Raw genomic sequence first — 20,915 nt, forward strand, 5'->3', positions numbered from 1 at the left:
TTGTTGTTTAGTGGCAAGGGAAGCAAGTTTGACATAATTGGGTCCAAATTCGTCACCAGATTCGTCATCACTAGACTCAGATAAGTAGCATTCAGTTACCTTGGCACCTTTTGCCATAAGGCATGGTGCAGAGGATGATGATTCTGGACTGAGAGTCATAGCCTTGCGTGATTCCATGAAATCCTCAAACCAGGGTTCATGGTGAGATCGATGGCCTTCATAGACCTCAGAGATTCGGTCCCGGATGAGCTTCGCATGGCAGAGATGCATAACGTTCCTGAACTGATTTTTGTGACAAGTCGGAGCAGATGATGTCCTTTGTCGTGAGGTTGAGTAGCGTGTACTTGTGAATATCTTCAGCCTCTACAATCTTGCATAGGTCAGTAAGACCAATCTCCGTGACGGTCCAGAGTTCATTGTTCATCGCCATGAGGCGCTTCTTCATCATGGCCTTCCACTTGGGATAATCATGGCCGTCCAAGATAGGTCACGTCACAGTATTCATTCCTACGGTCTACATAACTAAAACTATAGGCGGTTAAACCAAAATCACATGGAACAAGGGAATACCTTGCTCTGATACCAATTGAAAGTGCGTTAAGTCGACTAGAGGGGGTGAATAGGCAATTTTTATGAATTCTTCAATGAGGAATTTCAGGGTGAGGCAATTCCTGAGCGAAGAACTACTTGCAGCAGAATGAGTACTCATATGCATACATGACATAACATAAACATGGATATAAAGATGAAATGAAATCAGACACAGAGTACAGAAAGCATAAGCACAAGATAAAACAAGATGATGACAAACAGACTGAAGAAATTGAACTGAGGAAATTGAGAAAGTCTTTAGTCAATGTATTCAAACAGATATGAACAAGCTCACAACAAAGTAATGAGGAAATGGAAGGGTTGAGGAAATAGAACCAGTTAGCTTGGTGAAGAAAATGATTTGGTAGACTAGTTCCAACTGCTGTGACAGTTGTACGTCTGGTTAGAGCGGCTAGGTATTTAAACCTGAGGACACACAGTCCCGGACACACCGTCCTCACCGTATTCTCCATGAACTAAGGTCACACAAACCACATCCAATCACTCGTGGTAAGTCTTCAGGTGACTTCCAAACCATCACAAACTCGGTCACCCGACGATCCACAATTTCCTCTTGGATGCTCTAGACCATGACGCCTAACTGTCTGGAGGATGCACAGTCCTCAAAGGTAACTAGCGTCAGTTCCACACAGGAACAATCTCTTTAGTGATTCTCAATCTCTTTGGGTTTGTAGGTGTTTGGTTTGGGGTTTTGGGTTTTTCCTCACTTGATGATTTTCGCTCAAAGTCCTCAAAGGATGGGATGCTCTCAATGACAAGTGTCAGTTTCTCGCGAAGTAGCCAACCAGCTAGTGGTCTTAGGGGATGGCTATTTATAGCCTAGGGAGTAGCCCGACATGATAAGACATAAATGTCCTCCAATGATATGATCGTTGGGTGGGTAAATATTTTGGGACAGCTGGCGCGTAGCACAGCAACGGTCGAAAATTTGACTATCAAATTCCTCATGGTTATCATGTTCCTCACTTGTAGGCAATCCACACTGGCGAATTCCTAACTCCTCACTCAGAAAAAATTCCTCAGAGACCAGAAGAGCTTCGTCTCTGTCATTGAAGAAATTGACTGAACTGTATGAGATTTCCAATGGCTTCACTCGAAGGGATTGGTAGGTGTAGGATTTTGAGATGAGCATCACTTGGAAACTTTTCCTTATTTTTGCATTGACCCCCTTTAACAGTACGGTATTTCCTATGACTTAGGAAAGAGAAAATGAAACTACGAAAACAAAAGTCTTCACGCTTCATGTTCCTTGTATGAATATCAAGTCTTCACGGTCACACCAATTTCTTCATTTTCATAGTCTTCAGAAAGTCTTCAAAAATCCAAAGTCTTCAGTTGAAGACATTCATTTTTAGGGTTCGACTTTCTCTGTAAATATCAAACTCCTCATAGACTTATAGACCTGTGTACACTCACAAACGCATTAGTCCCTTAACCTATAAGTCTTCAATACACCAAAATCACTAAGGGGCACTAGATGCACTTACAATTGTGCATCCTCCAGACGGTTAGGCGTCATGGTCTAGAGCATCCAAGAGGAAATTGTGGATCGCCGAGTGACCGAGTCTGTGAAGGTTTCGAAGTCACCTGAAGACTTACCATGAGTGATTGGGCGAGGTCTGTGTGACCTTAGATCAAGGAGAAGGACTGTGTGTCCGGGACTGTGTGTCCTCAGGTTTAAATACATAGCCACTCCAACCAGACGTACGACTGTCACAGCAGTTGGAACTAGTCAACCAAATCACTGTCTTAACCAAGCTAACGGTTTCCATTTCCTCAACCATTTCATTTCCTCATTTCCGTGTATAAGTACTTGATCGTTACTGTTTGAAGACTTTGAATAAAGACTTTCTCAATTTCCTCAATCCTAATTCATTAGTCACTTTGTCTTCATCCTGCTTATCATGTGTTTACGCTACTTGTACTCTGTGCTTGCTTTCATTTCATCATGATGATTGTGCTACTACTCTGTTATGCTTGCATCTGAGTACTTATTCTGCTGCTAAGTAGTTCGTTTCTTAGGAATTTCCTCACCCTGAAATTCCTAAGTGACGAAATTGTAAAAATCTCTTATTCACCCCCCTCTAGTTGATATAACGCACTTTCAATTGGTATCAGAGCAAGGTACGCCCTTGTTCTGTGTGATTTTGGTTTAAATGCTTGGAGTTCTAGTTATGTCGACTGCAGGCATGATCAAGGTCTCTACTGGGTGTCCTACTGTAGCAACCCGACCTCAAACGGTCAAGTCTCTGTGCTTAAGTGTCATCCCTGGATCGGTATGCTGACACACATAGTACTCGAGGATTTATAAAAGAGGTAAATCACATGTATAAAGTAACGTAAATACTATTACCTCAATCCATATAGCGGAAGTAACAACAAGGTTGTGGATTCCCATCAACACCAACATCAAAGTTGAATGTAGAAATCGTAACCCTAACGTATCACTTACTCGTCATAAGATTCCTACAACATGAGACGTTGGAGTCATGTAGGTCAGTACATTGAATGTACTGGCAATTTCACACGGTAGAGCAATGTTGAATAATGGCTATCACTACATGCATAGTTGGCTGGTGGAGGCTTTAAGTTTAGTTTTGCATAAAGCTAATTTTTCCCTACAATAAAGGAATAAATTTTATTTAACTACAAAGTTTGTTGAAAACATTGAGAAGGTAACCCCATCTCAATCCCAAATCATTAATAACCCAACAATTTCATTAAATAGAGTGATGAGATCAACATAATAATTCAAGTACCAGATACTCAAGATGTCCATAACTGGGGACACGACTAATCATGATTAGTTTATACACTCTGCAGAGGTTTGCGCACTTTTCCCCACAAGAATCGATCTCCTCTTTTGAATTTCTCACACTACATGATGTTTGAGAAACGGATGACCGAGACACAGTCTTTCAGAAGCATTAACTCTTTACTCTGGGTAGACAGTACCACCTACATCCCCTACATCTGCTAGCCCACCACTGAAAGAGGTCACACAACTTACTCAACTATGCCAGAGCCCATAATGGCTTGTTGTTGCACACAGAAGTTTCTAGCATGAAAAATCTTATTATCCCTTTGAGTCTAGGTGGCAAACCATAGGATGATCACACGGGTTCTCCAGGACATCCTAGGATAACACTGGATTGCTCCAGGTGCCCGCAACCAATCCACCCAGATGTGTATTAAAGTAGCCACCTTAAGTTTAACCATTAATTAATAATAACTCTAACATCTGTCATGGATCACTCAAACCAATCCACGTCTACCAGCATAGCATAGCAATATAAGCACAATGTAGAACTCTCAGGGTTTGAATAAAAGTCAATAGGTTCCTACCTCATCAACTACTTCCCAATTACCCACATGTTATCAAATCCTACTCAATGCAATGTTTGAGGGTTGAAACTAATGCATAAAAACTGGGTAATAAAGGGATATGATCAAAGTGTGAACTTTCCTTGTACTGTTGACGAAGATGATTCGCACTCATAACTCCTAATAGTTCTACTCGTCACACTCCAGTCAATCTATCGTGAGCAAGCAATTGCATACAAAAGCACTCAAGCAAAAGAATCAAAGAAAAGATCTCGAAAAACTTCGAAAACAAACAATTAACTCTTGCAACAGAAAACAATTTATAACAGTACCAAAATTGGGTGGATTTGGTCTTATCAGAAAGTTTAGGTCAAGAGCTTCAATTAGCAAAAAGAATCAACTAAATCGGAGTTATAAAACTTGAGTTATGAACAAAAGAAGTTTGAATTTAAATCTGTTTGAAATCAAATTTTAAACTTTCAAAAAATATGTTTAAGTTGGTTAAGTGGGTAGAGGTGATCATAATGAAGAAGTGGGCATTGGTTTCATTGGATTTGGACAAGCGAGCAAAAAGTTGTGACCGTTTGAAGATCAGGGACTAAACTGTAAATAAAACATCTACATAGAGGTCCCTAACTACAACAGAAAACCTAACGAATGAACGTTCGCTACAGAACTATATGAAACGAACACATTCGCTACACACACCTAAACAGAGAATGTTCGCTAAATAAGTAAACCTAAACAAAACCGGTTTTATAAAAAACCGATCTAAGGTTTTTGAAAAGAAAACCTAAGAAAAAAATCATAGCGGTTTATTACCGGTCGGGGTCGGCGGTTCGACGGTAGTGGAGGTTTTCGGCGGCTTTCGGCCGTCGGCGGCGACTGCGGCATGGGCGGGAAGGTGATGCTGCACGGGCGGCGGCATCTTGCGGTGGCGGCGCGGCGGCATGCGAGATTCGGCGGCTGCGCGGCTTGCAGCACTGGCGGCGAGGGGAGTCGAGGCGGCGGGGCAGTGCGCGGCTATTTAAAGGCCAGGGGGAGGGGCGGCGGTGGCGGTGGCTTGGGCAAGGGGCAAGAGGAGGAGTCCTCCTCAGCCACGGCGGCGGCGGCGTACGCCGGCTGGACACCGACTCAGTGTCGGTGACGAGGCGCGGTGGGCTGGGCCGCGTCCTGCTAGCTGGGCCGGCCCAGTCGACGAAGAACGTTTTTTTGTTTTAAAAAGCAGACAATAAAATAAAATGAAACCAAAATAAAATAAAATAATACATAGGCATATTATATTTCAAAATTTTCAGAAAAAGATTTTCTACAACATGAACATTTTTCAAGGGTAAATAAAATCCACAAAAATTTAAATAACGCAAACAGTGCTACTGGCTCATTTAAAGACTAAATAAAAACATTTTAAAATACCAAAATGATTTCAAACCCATTTTTCACCAATTTTCTACTGTAGGGAATCATTTTACACTATTTTCCATATATATTATTTTTGGAGAAAAATAATTTGAATAAAAATCAAATAACTCCAAATTAAAAATAATTTCAAAAGGACTTTAAATTAGATTCTTTTAAATTTCCAACTCATATTTCATATGTTTTGAAGAAGTCATTTTATATTCTCTCTGGAAAATCATTGAGTTGCATGAGGTTTCTGAATTTGAAATATTTCGAAATGAAATTCAAATATTTTCAAAAACACCTTTCATTTATTAAATGGAAGAAGTCATATTATCTTCACTCTAGGGTTTTGTATTTGAAAAGAATTTAAATTCATGGAGATCACAAATGCAAGGTCAAAGTTTGGGAAAGTCCTTTTATTCCCTCTCATTTAACTTTCAAAAAGTTTCAAATTTCACTCAATTTCACACAAGCAATCAAGCAAACAATCAAAACTATCTATTTAATATAAGATTCCAAAATTTAGAATTTTGGGATGTTACAAACCTACCACCCTTAAAATGAATCTCGTCCTCGAGATTCGGAGAAGCTAGCAAGAAATTGGTTAGGTTCGGGGGTCTTCTCAAAATCTGTCGATCGTCATAGGGGGTCTGGGGTGCTACCACCCTTAGAAGCATGATTACGGTTCCATTGACACTTATTGATGACAGGGTCAATCTTCTCTGATTTTCAGGATAATTCCTTTTCTGGCTCTTCCGGTAGTGGCATAATCTTTTCCTCATTTTTTGTGTCCTTTCATCTTGGTAGGGTCCTTCTAAGACTAGGTATTCTTAGTTGATAGGTCTGGCGCCAATATTAAACAACTATTGATATCTCATGGGGTCATCAAACAATTTAACTGGGTCCCTGCAGAAAACGGGTCTAGGCTTCATTCTCACCGTATGACCTACGGTTGGCAACAACTGCCTTGTACAAGGGGAAAAATTGTCATACCATTCTAAGGTTCAAACAAGGTTTTGATCATCGTCTCTCTACTATGGGCAAGTCACTCAAATTTACCATCCCATACAGCATGGCGAATAATAAGAGTAAGTCGGTATGGTGATCAATCCATCCTGCACCCAAATCATTACCTTGTATATGGTTTAGCAAATCTTGCATCTAACACTCGGTCTTCCTCACAAGCATTGCAGAAGTTATCTTATCGACGAACTATGTTTGGGAAAATCCATTGATTCTGCAAGACAAACAAACACCTATAGTTCCTTCACAACTCTCAGGTTTTGCGTAAACTCCTATAAGATCGTATGTTGATAAGCGTAACTTCTTCCAGGGTTTTTCCTTCAGTAAGAGTGTGCTTGCTTCTTGGAAGGTCCTAGGGCCTGTGGATTATGGGCTCACCTCATCCCATTTAATCCTTGAACTCATCATCAGGCCAACTGATCATTATTCCAACATCTAGCTTCCTAGTATTCTTAAATCCATCCAATTGTATTGTCTTCCTTCCTTCTAGTTGTACCAAATTAAGACGTGATTACTCATACTCATCATGGGGCTACAATTGCTCCATATTACCAAAATTATACCTCCTCTATATCCAATAGTACTTCATCCCTTCATATTCCTGGGGTATCCCACATATCTAGATAAAACTCATACTTATTTTGTCCGAAGTCTACTCCATGGAATATCATTATCCTTTCCAGAGGTCAAGTGTCCTCACAGGGTACTACTACCCTTCAAATGCACAAATTCATCTATAGACCATATTTCTCATATCCTCAATAATGGTCAAAACCTTTCTTCATAGAGTAACTACTCATAAAATCCAAATCAGTACCCACGATGATAACTTTATTGATTTTCAAATTATTACAATCTCCTGCATTTCCATTTCATGACTTAACTCAACACCTCAATATAAAATAATTGTTTCCACTACTACTACTATATTTCTCACAGATTCAACTATTTAACATGGATATCCTCATTGGGACAAACTCTAGCAAAGTGCCCTGCTTCATTATAGCGGAAACATATTACTTCTGACGAGTCTCGAGGTTTCCTTGTGATTAAATAACCTCCTTGGGTCCTCCGCTTCCTTTGTGGGCAACCGCTAAAGTAGTGCCCTGACTCCTTGCACCTGAAATAGGTGATATGACTCAGGTCCTTCCTGGAATCCAATCTATTTCTCTTCCTGGACTTCCCCTTCCAATCAGTGCTTCTATTTCCTGTGGTTCATACTCTACTTCCTCTGTCGGGAATTCTACTAGATCCCCATTCAGACAATTCTGGGAGATGTGTCCTTCTTCTCCACATGAATAGCACGAGTTGGTGCAGAGTTTAATTGGGTCTTCTTTGGGTGTGTCCTCCACCTCTTCCTTCATCACAGGTTCTTCTAAAATTTCCATGAGGGCTCCTTTCATTGCTTCTTTCTTCTGCTGGATGGTTCTTTGAACCACGGGGTAAATGTGACAATGAGCAGGGTAGTGGGTAGTCCCTTCACACAAGAAACAAGAAATCTGCCTAGTTGGGCATTCTTCATCTAGGTGACTTTCTTCACCATGAGGGCATTCATCCTCGTGTTCTTTATGGTTGTGTCCTATTTCTCCACAGAGCTTGCATGCACAAGGTTTCTTCATATCCTTTCCATAAGACTTCAATTTCTGGGACACAAGACGAGACCTTTGCAGAGTCAACTTAAATTCTTTCCAAGTGGTTACTCCTTGCCGTCCTTTGATGGTTTGGTACATCGTCCACTAAGTAGCAGCACCTCTTTCAAAGCACTAAAGAGCATGCTGGGTCGTATCCTTTACGGCTATAGTGTTATTCTTCATGTGATCTTCCATGTTCTGAATCCATCGGTCTGTCTCCAATTGACTTATCGGTCCCGGAAATGTGAGTTCATCTTCATTCAGCCTCTATTGGATCCATGGGTTTTGGGGTAAGATAAGAGAGATAGAGAGGGATACACACAATACAAACAATAGTTTTGAAGAGACAGATTTTATTTTATGGCTGTCGAAAAACATCAAACAAATGACAGCTCACAATCATCGCATCTAACGTAGGTATATAACAGGGGTTTGGACTTCTAAAGGTCAATAAATCTTCAAAGTTGCCAAACACTTCAAGTCTTGTTCATGTCTCCGATGGCTTCTTCCCATCGTGCTTGTCCTTCTCAAGTTCTTTTGCCAAATCATCTCTATTGACGCGAAGTCTCTTGTGATGTCCTTTAATATTCTGGAGTTGTGTTCCAAACTTCTGGGTTTCGACATCCTTGGCAAGAACCATGGTCCTACTGTCTTTTAGTTCCTGACGAATCTCCGGTATTTCAAAGTTTTGCTCCTCCAGCTTGGCTACTTTCATCTTCTGGGTCCTGAGTTCATCACGAAATGCTTCCTTGTCAAATACAGCTTCCTGCAGGTCCATCTTAAAAATTCTTGATGTAACACTCCAGATCCTGGCGATACACCAGCTAAGGTTAAAACTTCATATTTGGCTGATAGGTGCTCCATTAGCCCTCTTATCATCCAATTCTTCCAAAGAAATGCATGCTTAACTCAGCCCGGTGACAATGGCATAACCGGGCGATAACATCATGGATAGTCGTGTTTATGCCCATGTCATTGCCATGAGCTATCATTCCAAAGTTGATATCTCCTGCCTTAGGGATTTCTTGACAAAAACTTTGAGTTTTAACGCCCCATGTTCCAGTCTTTCTCCGACACACCTTGGTCTCGGGTATTGACTGCTTCAATAGTCTGACAAGTTCCATAAGGGTAGCCTTCCTAGGTCATACCAATCTGGAAATTCTTCAGACCCTTCGATTTCTCCTAGTCTTCAGAGTCTTCAACCGTTGTAGTTTCCATTATTATAGTGTACGATAAAATCCTCGTCATTTCGAAGTGGTCTTAGTTGTCCGATATCTTCTAGGAGTGGTCTCATTAGTCGAATCTTCACGTGGTCAAAAGGGGGAAAGGGTATTGGCCAACTAAGAGGGAATATTTTATAAAGCTCAGAAAGGAAGAGAGGTAAAAGATCTTTTTGAAAATAAAGTTTTTAGAGAAAAATCTTTCCTATGGGCTTGCCAGTTTTTAGGGGTCACGTCCTACAGTCAACATGTGCTCTGATACCATCTTGTAGCGACCCGACCTCAGACGGTCAAGTCTCTGTGTTTAAGTGTCATCCCTGGATCGGTATGCCGACACACACAGTACTCGAGGATTTATAACAGAGGTAAATCACATGTATAAAGTAACGTAAATACTACTACCTCAATCAATATAGCGGAAGTAACAACAAGGTTGTGGATTCCCATCAACACTAACGGCAAAGTTGAGTGTAGAAATCGTAACCATAACGTATCACTTACTCGTTGTAAGATTCCTGCAACATGAGACATTGCAGTCATGTAGGTCAGTACATTGAATGTACTAGCAAGTTCACACTTTGATCATACTGAAGGAAATATGCCCTAGGGGCAATAATAAAGTTGTTATTTATATTTCCTTATATCATGATAAATGTTTATTATTCATGTTGGAATTGTATTAACCGGAAACTTAGTACATGGGTGAATACATAGACAAACAGAGTGTCCCTAGTATGCCACTACTAGACTAGCTCGTTAATCAAAGATGGTTAAGTTTCCTAGCCATAGACATGTGTTGTCATTTGATGAACGGGATCACATCATTAGAGAATGATGTGATGGACAAGACCCATCCATTAGCTTAGCACTATGATCGTTTAGTTTATTGCTATTGCTTTCTTCATGACTTATACATGTTCCTATGACTATGAGATTATGCAACTCTCGAATACCAGAGGAACACTTAGTGTGCTAGCAAAGGTCACAAGGTAACTGGGTTATTATAAAGATGCTCTACAGGTGTATCCGATGGTGTTTGTTGAGTTGGCATAGATGAAGATTAGGATTTGTCACTCCGATTGTCGGAGAGGTATCTCTAGGCCCTCTCGGTAATGCACATCACTATAAGTCTTGCAAGCAGTGACTAATGAGTTAGTTGCGTGATGATGCATTACGGAACGAGTAAAGAGACTTGCCGGTAACGAGATTGAACTAGGTATGGTAATACCGACGATCAAATCTCGGGCAAGTAACATACTGATGACAAAGGGAATAAAGTATGTTGTTATGCGGTTTGACCGATAAAGGTCTTCATAGAATATGTAGGAACCAATATGTGCATCCAGGTTCCACTATTAGTTATTGACTGGAGATGATTCTCTGTCATGTCTACATAGTTCTCAAACCCGTAGGGTCCCCAGGCTTAACGTTCGGTGACGATTGGTATTATGAGTTTATGTGTTTTGATGTACCGAAAGTAGTTCGGAGTCCCATATATGATCACAGACATGACGAGGAGTCTCGGAATGGTCGAGACATAAGGATTGATTTATTGGAAGGCTATGTTTGGACATCAAAATGGTTCCGGGTGAGTTCGGGCATTTTCCGGAGTACCGCGGGGTTACCGGAATCCCCGGGGAGTATATGGGCCTTATTGGCCCTTAGTGGAAGAGAGGAGAGGAATGCCAAGGTGGAGGGCGCGCCCCCCCTAGCCCAATATGAATTGGGTTCGGGGTCGGGCCCCCCTTCCTTCCCTCTCTCTCCCCTTTCCTTTTCTCCTACTCCAACAAGGTAAAGGGGGAATCCTACTCCCACCGGGAGTAGGACTCGCCCCCTTGGGCGCGCCATAGAGGGTCGGGCCTCCCCCTCCTCCACTCCTTTATATACGGGGGAGGGGGGCACCCCATAGACACACAAGTTGATCTCTTAGCCGTGTGCGGTGCCCCCCTTCATAGATTTCCACCTCGGTCATATCGTTGTAGGGCTTAGACGAAGCCCTGCGTCGGTAACTTCATCATCACTGTCATCACGCCGTCGTGCTGACGAAGCTCTCCCTCAATAGTCAGCTAGATCTAGAGTTCGTGGGACGTCTCCGAGCTGAACGTGTGCAGATCGCGAAGGTGCCGTACCTTCGGTGCTAGGATCGGTCGGATCGTGAAGACGTACGACTACATCAACCGCATTGTCATAACGATTCCTCTTACGGTCTACGAGGGTACGTGGACAATAATCTCCCCTCTCGTTACTATGCATCACCTAGATGGATCTTGTGTCTGCGTAGGAATTTTTTTCAAATTACTACGTTCCCCAACAGTGGCATCCGAGCCAGGTCTATGCGTAGATGTTATATCCATGAGTAGAACACAAAGGAGTTGTGGGCGTGGGTATATACATATTGCTTGCCGTCACTAGTTGTTTCTTGATTCGTCTACGATGTGTAAACTAAGCAGAAGGATTTTCAAGAAAATAGAAGTAATGCAAGCTAGACACCATATGAAAGATGCAACCAACATTACTCTGCCAAGTTAAAAGTGTCTTGTCATAAGTGGAAATTTGAAAAGGTAGAAGCAGTACAACATAGAAATCAATGCAAGATGCAACCACTATCAAACTGCCATGTTAAAAGCGTCCAATCATGAGTGACTGATGCGGGATACACAACATCAGTACTTTGATGTAAGAACATGTTATGATAGATAGATGCAGTGTATTCTAGACACAGAACGCCATGTCATGTGCACACGTATAACGTATAAACTCAGTAGGTGCAATTTAATCAAAATAGAAGAAATACAAGCTAGACAACATATGCAACATGAACCAATTATCACACTGTCAACTTAGAGCAAGCACCTGCGATGGTGGAGTACGGGAGATGAACTCATCATGTAGACTTGGGACTTCAACTTCATTAGCAGTAGCAGTGGCAAATCTAGAGAGTCTCTGTTTCCGTCAGTGTGGAGGACCACCAACATCCCCTCACTTACTCTTTTCCTTCCTATTTTCTGATATTGCCTTATGAAGTCAAAACCACAAGAAGATGAATAAAACTAGCTCTGCATAACTGGTTGATGCATGATACAGACAAACACTACTTTGATGTAAGGCAAGCGCATTATAGGAGGATGGAATATATACAAAAAGAGACAGTGTTTCATATTCACACGTACAATAGGAGGATGGAATATGTATGAAAAAACAGTAAGCGGAAGCCATTTCAACAAAATTAGAAGAAATGAAAGCTAGGCACCATATGAACATGCAACTAATATCACTCTATCAGGTAAAAAGTGTATCGTCGTAAGTGCCATTTCAAGAAATTAGAAGCAGTACAAGCTAGAAGACAATGCAAGATGCAACCTACATCACAGTCCCAAGTTAAATGTGTCTTATGGGTAAGTGATCGTTGCAGGTATAAGTTGTAAGCTACGCATATGCAATTCAACATAATCAGAAGCAATACAAAATAGAAATCATACGGAAAACACAACCACATATAATAGTTCCAAGTTAGAGCAAGCACCTGTGATGGTGGAGTAGGGGAGATGTGCTCATCATGTACACGTATGTTCTAGAAACAGGAACATGTGTCATGTTCACATGCATTATGTGTAAAGTAAGCAGATGCAATTCAACAAAGTTAGAAGCAATACAAGCTAGACGTCATACGCAACATGCAACCACATATAATAGTGCCAAGTTAGAGCAAGCACCTGTGATGGTGGAGTAGGGGAGATGTGCTCATCATCTACACAGCTATGTTGACTATCCAGCCTTGTGTTGTCTTGCGGATCTTGTTGGGAGGATGGCAGAGTAGAATCTATAGAGACCCCCTATTTGAGTTGCTCCGAAGGACCACCATCATCCACTGCCGGACTAATTTCCTTTGGCTGTAATGATTTTGCATTGTGAAGTCAAACCGATAAGAAAAAGGAATAAAATTAGAAGCACTGCAAGCTAGACACCATATGAAAGATGCAACCAATATCACTCTGCCAAGTTCAAACTGTATGGCATTCCAACAAATTAGAAGCAGTACATGCTAGAAATCATATGCAAGACAACCAATATCACAGTGACGACTTAAAGGTGCCTTATCATAAGTGACTAATGCGGGATATGCAAGAACAATAGTCTGATGTAAGAACATAGTGTGATCAGATATAGTATGTTCTAGAAACAGGAACATATGTCATATTCATAGGCATTATGTGTAAAGGAAGCAGATGCAATTCAACAAAGTTAGAAGCAATACTCCCTCCGTTTATTTTTACTCCGCATATAAGATTTGGTCAAAGTCAAACTGCACAAAGTTTGACAAAATTTATATAAAAAATCTGAACATCTACAATACTAAAACTATATAGTATGAACATACGTTTCATGGTGCATCTGATAATATTGATTTCATATTGTGAATGTTTATATTTTTTAATATGAAGTTAGTCAAACTCTACAAAGCTTGACTTTAACCAAACCTTATATGCAGACTAAAAAGAAATGGAGGGAGTACAAGCTAGACATCATACGCAACATGCAACCACATATAATAGTGCCAAGTTAGAGCAAGCACCTGTGGTGGTGGAGTAGGGGAGATGTGCTCATCATCTACACAGCTACATTGACTGTCTAGCCTTGCGTTGTCTTGCGAATCTTGTTGGGAGGATGGCGCAGTAGAATCTATAGAGAACCTCCGTTTCAATTGATCGGAAGGACCACCATCATCCAATGCCTTTCCAATTTCCTTCAGCTTTATTGAATTTGCATTGTGAGGTCAAACCAACAAGAAAAATGAATATAATTCGCTCTTTAGAACTCATTCATGCATGATACTAACGAACACTACTCTGATGAAAGGCAAAGTCATGATACGAGGATGGAATATGTACGAAAAAATGGACGGCTTGACATATTCACACCTATGATGTGGTAACTAAGCAGAAGGCACTTCAACAAATTAGAAGCACTGCAAACTAGACACCATATGCAATCAATATCACTCTGCCAAGTTAAAACTGTCTCGTCATAGGTGGCGTTCATCAAACTAGAAGCAATACATGCTAGAAATCATATTCGAGACGCAAACCAATATCACACTGCCAACTTAAAGGTGTCCCATCATAAGTGACTGATGCAGGATACACAATAAAAGTAGTTTCATGTAAGAACACGATGTGATAGACAGATATAGTATGTACCAAAAACAGAAAAGCATGTCATATTCACACGTATCATGTGTAAGCTAAGAATATGCAGTTTACACTAATTAGGAGTAATACAAGCTAGACACCATATGCAACATGCAACCAGATATCACACTGCCAAGTTAGAGCAAGCACCTTGGATGGTGGAGTAGGGGAGCGGAGACTTGGACCTTGTAATGCACTATCAGTACAAGGAGAATTGGTACAGATGCTCCGTTTATGTTGCTGCAGAGGACCACCATCATCGCCTTCCTTAATCTTTTCCTTCCTCTTTCTTGATTTTGCCTTGTCAAGTCAAACCCACAAGAAAAAAGAATAAAATTTGCTCTTCAGAACTCATTGATGCATGATACTGACGAACACTACTTTCATGTAAGGCAGCCGCATGATAGGAGGATTGAATATGTATGAAAAACAGGATGGCGTGACATATTGACATGTATGATGTATAAAGTGTAAACTAAGCACAAGGTGCTTGAACTTGTTAGAATCAATGCAAGCTAGAAACCATATGAAAGATGAAACCAATATCACTCTGCCAAATTAAAAGGGTGCCCTAACAAATATATTTGACCAAATTAGAAGCAATACATGGCAACAGGCTAGAAATAATATGCAATATGCAACGAATAAAGGTGACTCATCGTAAGTGATTGATGCAGGATACAGAAGAGAGGTAGTTTCATGTAAGAACAAGGTTAACACATAGATGTAGTGTGTACCAAAAATAGAAAGGCATGTCAGATTCACAGGTATAATGTGTAAACTAAGCAGATGCAATTTACCCTAATTAGAAGCATTACAAGCTAGACACCGTATGCAACATGCAACCACATATCACACTGCGAAGTTAGAGCAAGCACCTGTGATGGTGGTGTGGGGGAATTGCGATCATCAACTAGAGAGCTACGTTGACTATCTTCATTTAGCCTTGCTGTTTCTTGAGAATCATGTGGGGAGGATGACACTGCACTCTTTGAACGAGTATGGCGTCTCACAGTAACCCATTGGGGTGACTGTCTCATCATAAATGATTGACAAGGGATAAAAAAGAGCATTAGTTTGATGTACGAACATGGTTAATAGACATATGTAGTATGTATCAAAAACAGGAAGGCATGTCATTATCAAAGGTATAATGTCTAAAGTAAGCAGATGCAATTTAACCAAATTGGAAGCAATACAAGCTAGACACCCTATGCAACATGCAACCACATTTGACAGCGCGAAGTTAATGCAAGCACCTAGGATGGTTGTGTGTGGCAATTGAGATGATAAATTGAAGAGCTACGTTTACTGTCTCCAACTGCTGAAACTGCACCCTTTAGAGCGCTGAAACGCTTAGTGCTTATCTTTGAATTACACTGGAGCGACTTCTGTCTTTTCTTTTCTGCATTCATCAAAACTGCGTCAGAGTCTGAAATACCCATGCATAAAAAACAATAGTGTGAGTACGGGTGAAGTGTGTGCATAATTAGTACAGTGTAAAGGTAGCAGATAGCAGGTCGGTGAGAAATAAATGACATGAGACATATGATAGCTCTACAACATGCATGGCACACTAAATTACTACAGGATTCTATGAAAATAACAGTCGACTGAAAACAAATAGGTCAGTCCATTTTTTCTGCACCGTCCGATGTACAAAGAACGGGCAGATCGCCTTCATCTACCTCCAACCAGTCACTGTTGACGATCTTCCTCGAAATGCCAGCGACCACCGGCCCAGTCCCCTGCCTGCGCCCTCCCTTCGACCTCACCACACCGCCCCCCGGCCATCCATTCAAGCCCCGCCGACCTCAAGATCAGGCGCAAGCAGCTCCTGCATCCACACCCCTATGATAGACACCGATGCGCCGCTTCCCCAGCGAACAGGCGGACTAGGTGCTCCGCACGCCTAAGCGGGTGCTCCTTCTTCTAATTGCGGTTCGACTGACCCTGAATTGAAATGCAGGCGGGCTACTGACCTCTAGCAAAGGTGAAATAGTAAAGGGAGGAAACCTTGTGCATTTAGTATCACGAAGAAGATGCAGTAAGAAGCGCTCAACTAGTTTCTTTCGTGGGATGAATACGGTGTGAGCAGAGACATAAGGTTTGCACGAATAAGGGAAGAGGAGGACCTCTTTCTACTGGAAGTGATGTATCCTCCTTCTGTTTTTCCAACGATCTTCTTATGGTTCACTAGAAACGAGAAGTTGTGGAGGATGGTGGAGCTTTGGACAAACCCATGGCCAAGTTGTTGAGTGTGGTGCGGTGGCCGTCTTTCGGCGGCGGGGAACCAGATCCGAGGCGGTGAACGACGGTGTAGCGGGAACAACTCCGGTGAGGTGGACGGTTGCGACAGTGGAGCGGCAACAGTGAGGCGCAGGACGGCGTGGTCGGAGGTTCTGGTACGGCGCACGTCGGCGTCGGCGTGGTGGAGGCAGCTCTACCTCGGCTTCAGCTACTAAGTCCTTGAGGGCGTTGCGCTTGCGGTTGTGTTGGACGACGACGTCGGGGTACCGACTCCGGCGTGATGGAGGAGGGCGGTTGTGGATTGGGCGCTATGGGGTGGAGGACGGAGGAGGCTGGGGTTTCGCGGCTGGTGGAGAGGGCGTTTTGGCGCCCACAGAGTATGAATGGCGAAACGTAGGGAGGCGGGGAACTAAGGGGGAACAATGTTTTGGTTTGCGGCGCGCTTGTTTGAAATTTGGGGAAAGTTACAAACTTTGCCCCCATCTAAAAATTCAGACATATTGTGCGTTGGGGGTAGGACAGTAATCTTAGGTGTCCCAAATGTGGGCGGGATAGATTTCGGCTGAGCGCATGGGTGTTTAGGCACCCATGGCATATGAATGCTTCTCGGAGGCGGTTGAGACTGGCGCCTTGATGAAGTTACAAACCTACCCCAGTTTAGACCTTTGGACATCGGGTCGATAGGCTACACGGGCCAGAGTCAGGACGGTAATTTCCTACCACCAAACATTAGTCTCGCGCGGTTTCGGGTGACCAGAGGCCTATTTGGTGCTTCGTTCAATATTTGGGAGCAGAAGCATTAACGTTGTCGGTTCTCTTGAATTGAACTTTCGGGATTTGTCAAACTTCACAAATCTTTACTCCTGAAAATCCTAAAGCTACGATTATTTTGGAATGGAGGGGGTACATTTGAATATACATTGTACACGAGTATATATTAAAAAATATGCAACTTACCTCAGTTCATGCATGGTTCCATATATAATCTCCTTGGTTGCAAAAAAGAGTTAGACATGCGCATGAATATATATAGCATGTTCAAATGCACAACAAAGATTGATGCCCCCTTTTACATCTGATTTACAAATGCCATTATCTCGGGTTCAAATAGATGAATGCACTTCCTATGAATTCGAATCTTCGAACCCCCCTTTATGTTGAATTCTACATGTATTCTATGTCGTAGCTAGTGATGTCTACTACACAACCTTCTTCTTGTAGACGTTGTTGGGCCTCCAAGTGCATAGGTTTGTAGGACAGTAGCAAATATCCCTCAAGTGGATGACCTAAGGTTTATCAATCTGTAGGAGGAGTAGGATGAAGATGGTCTCTCTCAAGCAACCCTGCAACCTAATAACAAAGAGTCTCTTGTGTCCCCAACACACCCAATACAATGGTAGATTGTATAGGTGCACTAGTTCGGCGAAGAGATGGTGATACAGGTGCAATATGGATAGTAGATAAAGGTTTTTGTAATCTGAAAAAATAAAAACAGCAAGGTAACTAATGATAAAAGTGAGCGTAAACGGTATTGCAATGTGTTGAAACAAGGCCTAGGGTTCACACTTTCACTAGTGCAAGTTCTCTCAACAATAATAACATAATTGGATCATATAACTATCCCTCAATATGCAACAAAGAGTCACTCCAAAGCCACTAATAGCGGAGAACAAATGAAGAGATTATGGTAGGGTACGAAACCACCTCAAAGTTATTCTTTCCAATCAATCCGTTGGGCTATTCCTATAAGTGTCACAAACAGCCCTAGAGTTCGTACTAGAATAACACCTTAAGACACATATCAACCAAAACCCTAATGTCACCTAGATACTCCAATGTCACCTCAAGTATCCGTGGGTATGATTATATGATATGCATCACACAATCTCAGATTCATCTATTCAAACCAACACATAGAACCTCAAAGAGTGCCCCAAAGTATCTACCGGAGAATCACGATGAAAACGTGTTCCAACCCCTATGCATAGGTTCAGGGGCAGAACCCGCAAGTTGATCACCAAAACATACATCAAGTGAATCACGTGATATCCCATTGTCACCACAGATACGCACGACGAGACATACATCAAGTGTTCTCAAATCTTTAAAGACTCAATCCGATAAGATAACTTCAAAGGGGAAACTCAATCCATTACAAGAGAGTAGAGGGGGAAGAAACATCATAGGATCCAAATATAATAGCAAAGCGCGCGATACATCAAGATCGTATCACCTCAAGAGCACGAGAGAGAGAGAGAGAGAGAGATCAAACACATAGCTACTCGTACATACCCCCAGCCCCAAGGGAAAACTACTCCCTCCTCGTCATGGAGAGCACCGGGATGATGAAGATGGCCACGGAGATGGATTCCCCCTCCGGCAGGGTGCCGGAACGGGTCTAGATTGGTTTTCGGTGGCTACGGAGGCTTCTGGCGGCGGAACTCCCGATCTATTTTCTATTCTGGAAGTTTTAGGATACATAGGTATATATGGGTGCAGGAAGTACGTCGGTGGAGCTTCGGGGGCCCCATGAAGCAAGGGGCGCGCCCTAGGGGGGTGGGCGCGCCCCCCACCCTCGTGGGCACCTCCCTTCTCTCCTGATGTGGGGTCCAAGTCCATCCGGTAGCTTTCCTTCCAAAAATAACTTCTCCAGTTGATTTCATTCCGTTTCGACTCCGTTTGATATTCCTTTTCTTCCAAACACTGAAATAGGCAAAAAACAGCAAATCTGGGCCGGGCCCAAAAATAATATAAAAGTGGATAATAAAGCCAAATATTGCCCAAAATAGTAGATAACATAGCATGGAGCAATCAAAAATTATAGATACATTGGAGACGTATCAAGCATCCCCATGCTTAATTCCTTCTCATCCTCGAGTAGGTAGATGATAAAACAAAGAATTTTTGATGTGGAATGCTAGTTGGCATAATTTCAACGCAATTCTTCTTAACTGTGGTATGAATATTTAGGTCCGAAAGATTCAAGACAAAAGTTCATATTGACATAAAACTGATAATACTTCAAGCATACTAACTAAGCAATTATGTCTTCTCAAAATAACATGGCCAAAGAAAGTTCATCCCTACAAAATCATATAGTTTAGTCATGTTTCATTTTCGTCACACAAGAATGCTCTCATCATGCACAACCCCGATGACAAGACAAGCAATTGTTTCATACTTTAGTAATCTCAAACCTATAAACTTTCACGCAATACATGAGCGCGAGCCATGGATATAGCACTATGGGTGGAATAGAATAATTAGGGGGTTATGTGGAGAAGACAAAAAGGAGAAAGTCTCACATCAACGAGGCTAATCAATGGGCTATGGAGATGCCCACCGATTGATGTTAATGCAAGGAGTAGGGATTGCCATGCAACAGATGCACTAGAGCTATAAATGTATGAAAGCTCAACAAATGAAACTAAGTGGGTGTGCATCCAACTTGCTTGCTCACGAAGACCTAGGGTGTTGGAGGAGGCCCATCATTGGAATATACAAGCCAAGTTCTATAATGTAAGATTCCCACTATTATATGAAAGTGACAACATGAGAGACTCTCTACTATGAATATCATGGTGCTACTTTGAAGCACAAGTGTGGTAAAATGATAGTAATATTGTCCCTTCTCTCTTTATCTCTCATTTTTTTCTCTTCTTTTTATTTGGGCCTTTTCTATTTTTTATGGCCTCTTTTCTCCTCTTTTTTAGTTGGGCTTCTTTTGCCTATTTTATTTATTTATTTTCGTCCAGAGTCTCATCCCGACTTATGGGGGAATCATAGTCTCCATCATCCTTTACTCACTGGGACAATGCTCTAATAATGATGATCATCACACTTTTATTTACTTACAACTCGATTCTTAGAACAAAATATGACTCTATATGAATGCCTCCGGCGGTGTACCGGGATGTGAAATGACTCATGAGTGACATGTATGAAAGAATTATGAACGGTAGCTTTGCCGCAAATACTATGTCAACTACATGATCATGCTAAGCAACATGACAATGATGGAGCGTGTCATAGTAAATAGAACGGTGGAAAGTTGCATGGAAATATATCTTGGAATGGCTATGGAAATGGCATGATAGGTAGGTATGGTGGCTGTTTTGAGGAAGGTATATGGTGGGTGTATGATACCGGCGAAAGGTGCACGGTATTACAGAGGCTAGCAAAGGTGGAAGGGTGAGAGTGCGTATAATCCATGGACTCAACATTAGTCATAAAGAACTCATATACTTATTGCAAAAATCTAC

The sequence above is a fragment of the Triticum urartu genome, chromosome 7 (genome assembly GCF_003073215.2).
Source record: "Triticum urartu cultivar G1812 chromosome 7, Tu2.1, whole genome shotgun sequence".
Classification (NCBI taxonomy): Eukaryota; Viridiplantae; Streptophyta; class Magnoliopsida; order Poales; family Poaceae; genus Triticum; species Triticum urartu.